The sequence below is a fragment of the Chrysemys picta genome, chromosome 4 (genome assembly GCF_011386835.1).
Source record: "Chrysemys picta bellii isolate R12L10 chromosome 4, ASM1138683v2, whole genome shotgun sequence".
Taxonomy (NCBI): Eukaryota; Metazoa; Chordata; order Testudines; family Emydidae; genus Chrysemys; species Chrysemys picta.
In genome coordinates this window covers 57,954,887-57,962,380 of record NC_088794.1, presented here as the reverse complement: position 1 = coordinate 57,962,380, position 7,494 = coordinate 57,954,887, and positions in this window count along the sequence as shown.

Sequence of the window (7,494 nt, the reverse complement as noted above, 5' to 3'; positions counted from 1 at the left end):
GTGAAAGCTGTGGGATGGGACCCAAAATGACAAATATTTTACATTTATATAGTGCCTGTCATCCCCAGAGATCTTAATGCACTGAGCAACCCATACTCATGTGGCACTACTGGACTGCAGCCTCCTCTGGGGTGCAGGGAAGCAGCCAGCCAGAAAACTAGCTCACATCAGGAGGAGGAAGGGAACTTTTGGCCAAGGACACCTGTGCCAACCTGTGCTCTGTCCAAAAATGCCACCAGATCTTTAATGTGCATGCAGAAAGACAGTGAGCCCATACTGTCTCCCCTGCAAGGTGCCCTTAAACTGAGTTCTATGCAGGTATCTACATCAGAAGGATGAAGGAAGGTGTCTCATTCATCTTTCAGATGAGATGTGAAACTGAGGTCTGGCCCACTTGGTCATTAAAGAGCTCATACAGTAGGAGAGGTGTATTAATCCCACTGCCCTGTTTAAATTCCAGATGATGTATTTACATGCTTCTGACCACAGTTGCAGTGGGATGGATTATTCTGCCTTACAGAAATAACTGTTCTTGCAGGAGTCAGTCGGGTCCCTGTTACACAGTTTTACAAGGTTTCTTTCCCCCCGCCCCTTTCAGTGTAGGAGCAAGTGTACAGTCTTTGAAGATATGCTCTTTTGCTATTAGTTTTTGTGATGCAGGTTTGCCTCAGGGCAGCTGTTGCAAATCACAGGAAAGTTTGCTCTATGCCCGAATCTCTCTAACTAGAGTCAGTTCTCAGGACTGAGTTCTCCCTCGGAACTGGGCATCGGTGTTTGGGCTGAGATTCTTGAGAGAGGGGATTGCTTGCATGCTGCTTGTGATCATCTCTGTTCTAGGACTGGTGTATATAGTGTAAATAAACAAGTTCCACTAAGAAAATACCCTGGCTCCATATCACTGATTTCTCCTCCAACAGGAAACTCAGCTGGAGGACCCAGATATCTGCTACAGCATAGCAGAGGGGCATTGATATTGCTGTTGTGACGGGTGTACCTTGTGAAGCCTGCAGGGTAGAGAGAATTATGGAGGCAGACAATTTAGAGAATAGACTATGGATAAAGCAGAAACCCAGGTTCTATTCCCAGCTCTGCAGGGTGACCTTGGGCAAGTTGTGTTCCCTTGCTGTGCCTCAATTTCCCCACCTGTAAAAAGGGACGGACCTCCTTTGTAAAGCACTTTGAGATCTACCGAGGAAGAGCACTAGATAAAAACTAGGTATAATTAGTGGTAGCTGTAGCACCCATTAGGAGGTGGGCCCTTCCCAAACTAAAGGAACAGCCAGGATGGGGACAGCTCATCCTGAGCCCCCTCTCTCTCTCTCTCTCTCTCATCTGAATTTAGCTTTCCACCAGCCTTGTTGTGACTCCCGCTTGGGACCCTTCTCTCACTTCCTTCAATTCACCCATTTCAGCTGCATCCTGGAAGCTCCCATTCAAAGGGGCAGGAAGGGGCTGGCAGAGGCTCTCCTTCCCCAGACAGCACTCCAGGAGGATGAGTTGCATGCCTGCTTTCGGAGGGACAAAAAGAGGAGGGTGGACTGCACAGCCGGGGGGCAGAAACCCTGGGAATGCCTTCAGGACTGGTGGAAATGCCCTTCATCTTCGGTGACAAGTGGCTCCTACAGGCTCCCATTGATGAGCCCAGAGCATTTGTCCCACTTGACAAGGATACTTCTCTGAGAGTAAGTGTTACACCATAAATTAATAACCCAGTATCACCATCCCCACAAATTCAAATATCATGCCTGGCATTGGCCGCTGCCAATGGAAGACAGGATACTGGGCTAGATGGACCTTTGGTCTGACCCAGTATGGCCGTTCTTATGTTATGTTCTTATGCCAGATCACCAAAAATAATAATAAAAAAATCACAAGATTGTCTCAAAAATCAATAGTTTGGCTTAAAAAGAAGAAATGTAGGGTTCTTTTTCTTTGCCTTCTGGGTTCTGAGCCTTTAGGTCACATGCCGATCATATTTCCAGGGTGTTTTCCATCACCATGAGAGCTACATATGCACTTTTGTCTTCTAATGAAAGCCAAGATTTTCACACAATCACATGTCTCCAGGAGCTGGGGCTTTACTAGTCATACTTGGTGTGTTAAGACTTGCCAGAACATCGGGAGAGCTGGCCACACTATGAACCAGCTTCAACACTGAATATCTATGAAGCTATGGGCCAGCGTCTCAGCTCAATGGGAACACACCAACCTATACCAGCTGGGGATCTGAGGCAGTATCTGAACTTTGTGATGATGGAAATCCAAACTCAGCTACATATCCAAGTTTCGCACATAGTCCTTATCCTTCTAAGAGGCCAGTTGGAAACCCTGGGTCCAATCCCTCTGAGGTATTTAATAGCCAAACATGCATCCAAAGCCAAGTTTTTGCAAATGGTTCTTGTAACAGAAGCCACTGTAGTGAGTGGAAAACAGCGCCTGGCATGTAACCCTAACCCCTGCAAGATCTGGGGCCTGGCAATAAAGATCCATCTCTTACCAGCCCTCTTGTGAGTCTAACTCCCTAATGGAATGAACCAAGAATGTGGATTAGTATAATTTCTGTTAGGATAGTAGCTAGTAACTTCTGAGATCCAGGAGGTAGTGTTTCTTAGTGGGCCGAGCACTGAACTGGGATTGAGAAGACCAGGGTTCTATTCCTTGCTCTGTCACTGTGTGCCCTTGGACAAGTCACTTCAACTTTCTGTGCCTCAGTTTCCCCATCTATAAAATGGGGATAGTAATGTTGACTTCCTTTGTAAACCAGTTTGAGACCTGATGCAAAGCACTACATAAGAGCAAGGTATTATTATTGTGCGAGGTGCTGTACAAACACAGAGTAAGAGAGACAAGAGCCCACCCCAAAGAGCTTACAATCTACCAAGAAGAGGGCAGGTGGGATGGGAAATACCAGGTCAGAGTAGCAGGGATGGGAACAGAACCCAGGTGTCCCAAGTCCCTCTGCATAGGGACAAGGAAGGGGAATAAAACAGGATTGGAGCAGAAGGAAAGGAAGAAGTGAGTGGGCAAGGAGAGGAGGCACACATAGGAAAGGGAGCAAGTGGAGAAGGGCGAGGAAGAGAGAAGGCTGGGTGGATGGTTGAAGGATGAAAAGCAGAGCTGCAGTGTGGGGGGAGCAGTGTGAGTGCAGGAGGGGAGAGAAGCAGTGAACGAAGCACAGACGGGGTGGGGAGGAATTGAGAGAGTCAGGGCTGAAAAAGGATCGTGGGGAAGAAGGATGGGGGCAGGGCCGGCTCTAGGTTTTTTGCCGCCCCAAGCAAAAAAATTTTTGGCTGCCCCCCACCCCAGCCCTGGGCTCTCCCTCCCACCCGCAACCCCTGCTGCCCCAACTCTGGGCTCTTCCCCCCCACACACCACACCTGCACCCTCTGCCACCCCAGCGCTGGGCTTCCCCCCACCAGGGCTGACTCCGCCCGCTCCCCCCTCGCCTCCTGCCAGACCAGCACTGGCAGGGTCGGGGTAAGCAGCGGGGCTCCCGGGCCACGCCTCAGCCCAGGGTCCCTCCAGCCGGGGCTCCCGCCTCCAGGACCGGCCGGAACCAGGGAGGATCGAGCTGTGGGACCACCCCGGCAGGGGCTGAGGAGCCAGGACAGGGAAGCCCCAGAGGGAGCAGAGCCCCGGAGAGCGGGACGCGGGCCCCGCATGGCAGCGCCCCGCCCTCTATGGCCCCGCTCCTGCTGCTGCAGCTGGCCTCTCTGCTGCAGTCCCTGGGCGGCTCTGGCCGCTTCGCCCAGCCCCAGCTGCGGCGCTGGGGAGGCAGCTGCCCTGCGGCACCTGCAGATGGCTCCATGTGCCCCGAGGGGCGGCCCTCAGCCCGAGTGTCCCGCACTCGGAGTCCGCCCGGCCATAAGGTGCGGGCGCTGCTTCCCGACGCGAACCGCAGTGGCCACAGGGCGACCCGGTGCAGGACGCGCTGCTGCTGCCAGGGCTCTAGGCTTTTGCTGCCCAAGCGCAAAAAAAACAAACAAAAAAAACCAAACAAAAAAACAAAACAAAACAAAAAAACGCTGGCTGGAATGCCGCCCCTGAAAGTGTGCCGCCCCAAGCACCTGCTTGGTTTGCTGGTGCCTGGAGCTGCCCTGGATGGGGGATAAGCAGAGAACTCAGGGATTAAACAGCAGAATCCGGGGATTAGACATGGGGAGCTTCATAGAAACACTCTGCCCTCTGGTGGGTTTGCGAGGATCTGAAAGTCCTTCATCCCAAAGAGACGGTGCTCAGCACCTTTGCATTGTAACAACCCCCCACCCCAGTGTGGGAGGTCAGCAGGGGCAGAAACCAAGACCAGCTCCAAAGCACCCGGCTCTGCCACTTGGACTAAAGGAATGACTCCACTAGTTGGCAGCATTAGTAGGCTGTTATCTTCTATGAGGACCAGCCAACAAAGGGGCACACAACACACTGCTATTCCAACAGTCAGCAGAACAGAGCGGGCCCAAAGCAATGACTTCATGGCTCAGAAAGGGGAAGACACTCAAATATTTGCTGCTCACTCACTAATCACCAAAACTCAAGGAGCAGAGGGCATGGGAGTCTGGGAGCATTGGCCCTACACCCGCCTCCACGCCCCCCCCAAAGGGACTTCATGACCAGTGGAGAACCCTTAGTGGATCCAGGATGGTGGGTGTCATGGGGGGATTTGTGCAAAGGACCCCAGAGGGCAGACAATCTCCCCTCACATTAGGTGCACTTGCCTCTGAGCCAGAACAGCTTCATGACGGATTCTGCAGAGCAATATAAACCTATACAGATTAGAATGGCGCTTAGGTTACCAGTGTGACATGATGTAAACATCCTCATGTCAGGACAGGCAGGCTGGTGGAGGCAGGGCTCCATGGGTTGAGGCCCTCCCTGCTCTGGAGAGCAGGCTCCTGGAATGCACAGCGCTTCTTGGCTGGCACGAGGAGCGATGCCATCGCACACCTGCCAGGTCACCCTGTGATGTCAGCGGAGCTCGGCTTAATCGGGCTCCCGAATTGTTTACTCACCTCACCGCTCCCGCCCAGGGCCAACATCCCAAAGGGCTTCTGAAACCCCCCCACTGCACAATCTGCGTGTGCAAGACGCTACCCACGGGCCTCACATCCTCAACACGTTTCAGGGCCACATAGAGGACCAGACCCTACTACAGCCGGGGCAGCTGCTTCTTTAGCTCAAGAGGCAGAGGTCAGTGGAGTAGGCCACAGTTCAAAGCCAACTGGCAGGGGGGTTGTAGCAGCACGGGATGCATGCCAGATCTGTGCAAACACCCCAGGTGCGTTTCCAAGAGGCCCAGCTTTCTAAGTGTGCAAAGACGGCCTTGTGTGACTGACCTCGGTTCAGGTGCTGCATGAACTTGGGTAAGGCCCTTCATCCTGCCTGTAGGACAGGCAGAATAAGCCTTCCTTCTCCTGGCTTTTCTCTATCAAGTGGGAGCTCTTTGGAACAGAGGCGGTTTCTCATTGCTGTGTGTACAGCATCTAACATGAGGAGACGCCTGTCTCAGGTGCTACGCTAATGCCAATCATCCTGGGAGGCTCCTACGCCGGCAAAGCCTGTGGCTGGCGGTGCAGGGCGCCCGTATCTTTTAAACGCATCAGTGGCCCCATTTCCACTGCCTGTGCTGCTAATTTAATTGCTTCCCTTTATCAGTCCCCTTCCACTCGAGCCTCTGCTAATAAAGCCTCTCTTGGCTCTTTCCGCCACATAGGTCAGGGTGGCTCTTTATCGCCTCGCTCAATTACAGCCTTAGAAGCTGCTCGCCACTGCAGGATGGACTAACCTGGATCAGAGAGGAGACAGCCATGGGGAACACAGCGGTTTGTCGTGAAAGGCTGCTCCAGCCTCTGAGGGTTTCAGTCTCTCGTGCTTCCTGGGGCTACAGCAGGCATGGCCCTTGAAGAGAGCAGGGGTTCCCCCCGCCTTGTGACTAATTATCTGTCGCCCATGGGAGGAGGTCACGGGCCAGAGGACAACCCAAAGATCAAAGTGCTAAGCTCAAAGGCCAACAAGCATTTTCCCCCTGGAGCAAGATCTGCAGGGAGCAGGTAGGATCCTGTGGGAGACATGAGTCATGTTGAACTCATTGGATTTGGAGAAACAAATCTCACCCCCTAGAGAGAAGGGATTTGTCTGCAGCTGCTGTTGGGAGTTATTTAACACACTGGCCAATGAGCTGGCCCCACTGGCTTACAGAAAGGCTATGGCCCCGTCCACTCACTGGCCAGCACACCTGAGCTAGCATGTGGGGGGTGCTGTGACTACCCCCTGGAGCAGAGCAGAAACCAAGGGAAGAGCTGTGCCTCTGCGGTGCCCTGGGGTGATGCAGCTCCAGACGGTTCCTATCTGTGCAGCCCATTAGATGTATAGACCCCCTAGGACATTTCTATAGAGGGTTTTTTCTTATCAAGTGCTAAGACGTCTCAGTCACTGGCAGCTTGTTCTTCAGCTTTGGACCCTGTTTCTGCCGGGGCTAGCGGCATCCACTGGGTCTGTGCCCCCACTGCCCAAGGGCTGGGGTCTATGCTCCTCAGAGGACTAGGGTCTGAATGACGTTCTATAGCTCAGGAGTGACTACACTGAAATTCATGGAGCTGTGCTGATCCATGCCAGCTGAGGATCTGGCCCACCTGTGTCCAAGAGTGAAAACATGGAGTTTGCCCCACTGGTCCTTGTCCAAAACTTCCCAGTGGCTGGCAGTGAGCCAGTTGTCTGCCTGGTTGCTGCCTTCCACCCCAGAGGTGGCTGCATTTCAGTGGTATTTGGGGGATTCTATCCTAAATTCTTACAGCTCCAATATGGTGCGTGTCCCTAGGCATGCTGGGCTAGATCCTCGGCTGCTGTAGCTCACAGAAGCGCCATGGCAATGTTCCTAATTTATAACCCACTGTGGATCTGGTCCCTTGTATTCAGCCTTTCTTCCTCATTCAGTCGCCGTCGCCCCCCACCCCCACCCCGATGGATGGGGATTGATCCTCTTCTTTCTCAGGATGGTGAAAATCAGGAGTAACTCCAGGGAAGCGGAAGGATTTACACCCATTTTCAATGGGTGTAAGTAAAGAGGGAATCAGGCCCTCAGTGTTTTACTGGTTGGCCTTTTCAAATCCAAATAACTCCACGATTCTATTACAAAGGCCTATTACCTGGGCTGCTGGGGTTGTATTTTGGGGCACTAAACATCCCATGGATTTTTTCCCAAGAGCAAGACCTGCTGGCCAGGTCAAATTCCACCCAGGTGAAATACATCCTGCTGCTCTAAATTCTGCCTGCACTTTCAAACGGATGCAGTAGTCTTCCTGGCCTTTGGCCTGTTGCTGTGCACTGTTAAGTGGGAGCCATGCTTCATCCTAGAAGTGGCTGCATTTTGATGCTTGTATGTATGATTTAGTTGGGGATTGGTCCTGCTTTGACTAGATGACCTCCTGAGGTCCCTTCCAACCCTGATATTCTATGATTCTATGATACAGGGCCACATCCTCAGTTGGTGTAAACCAGTGT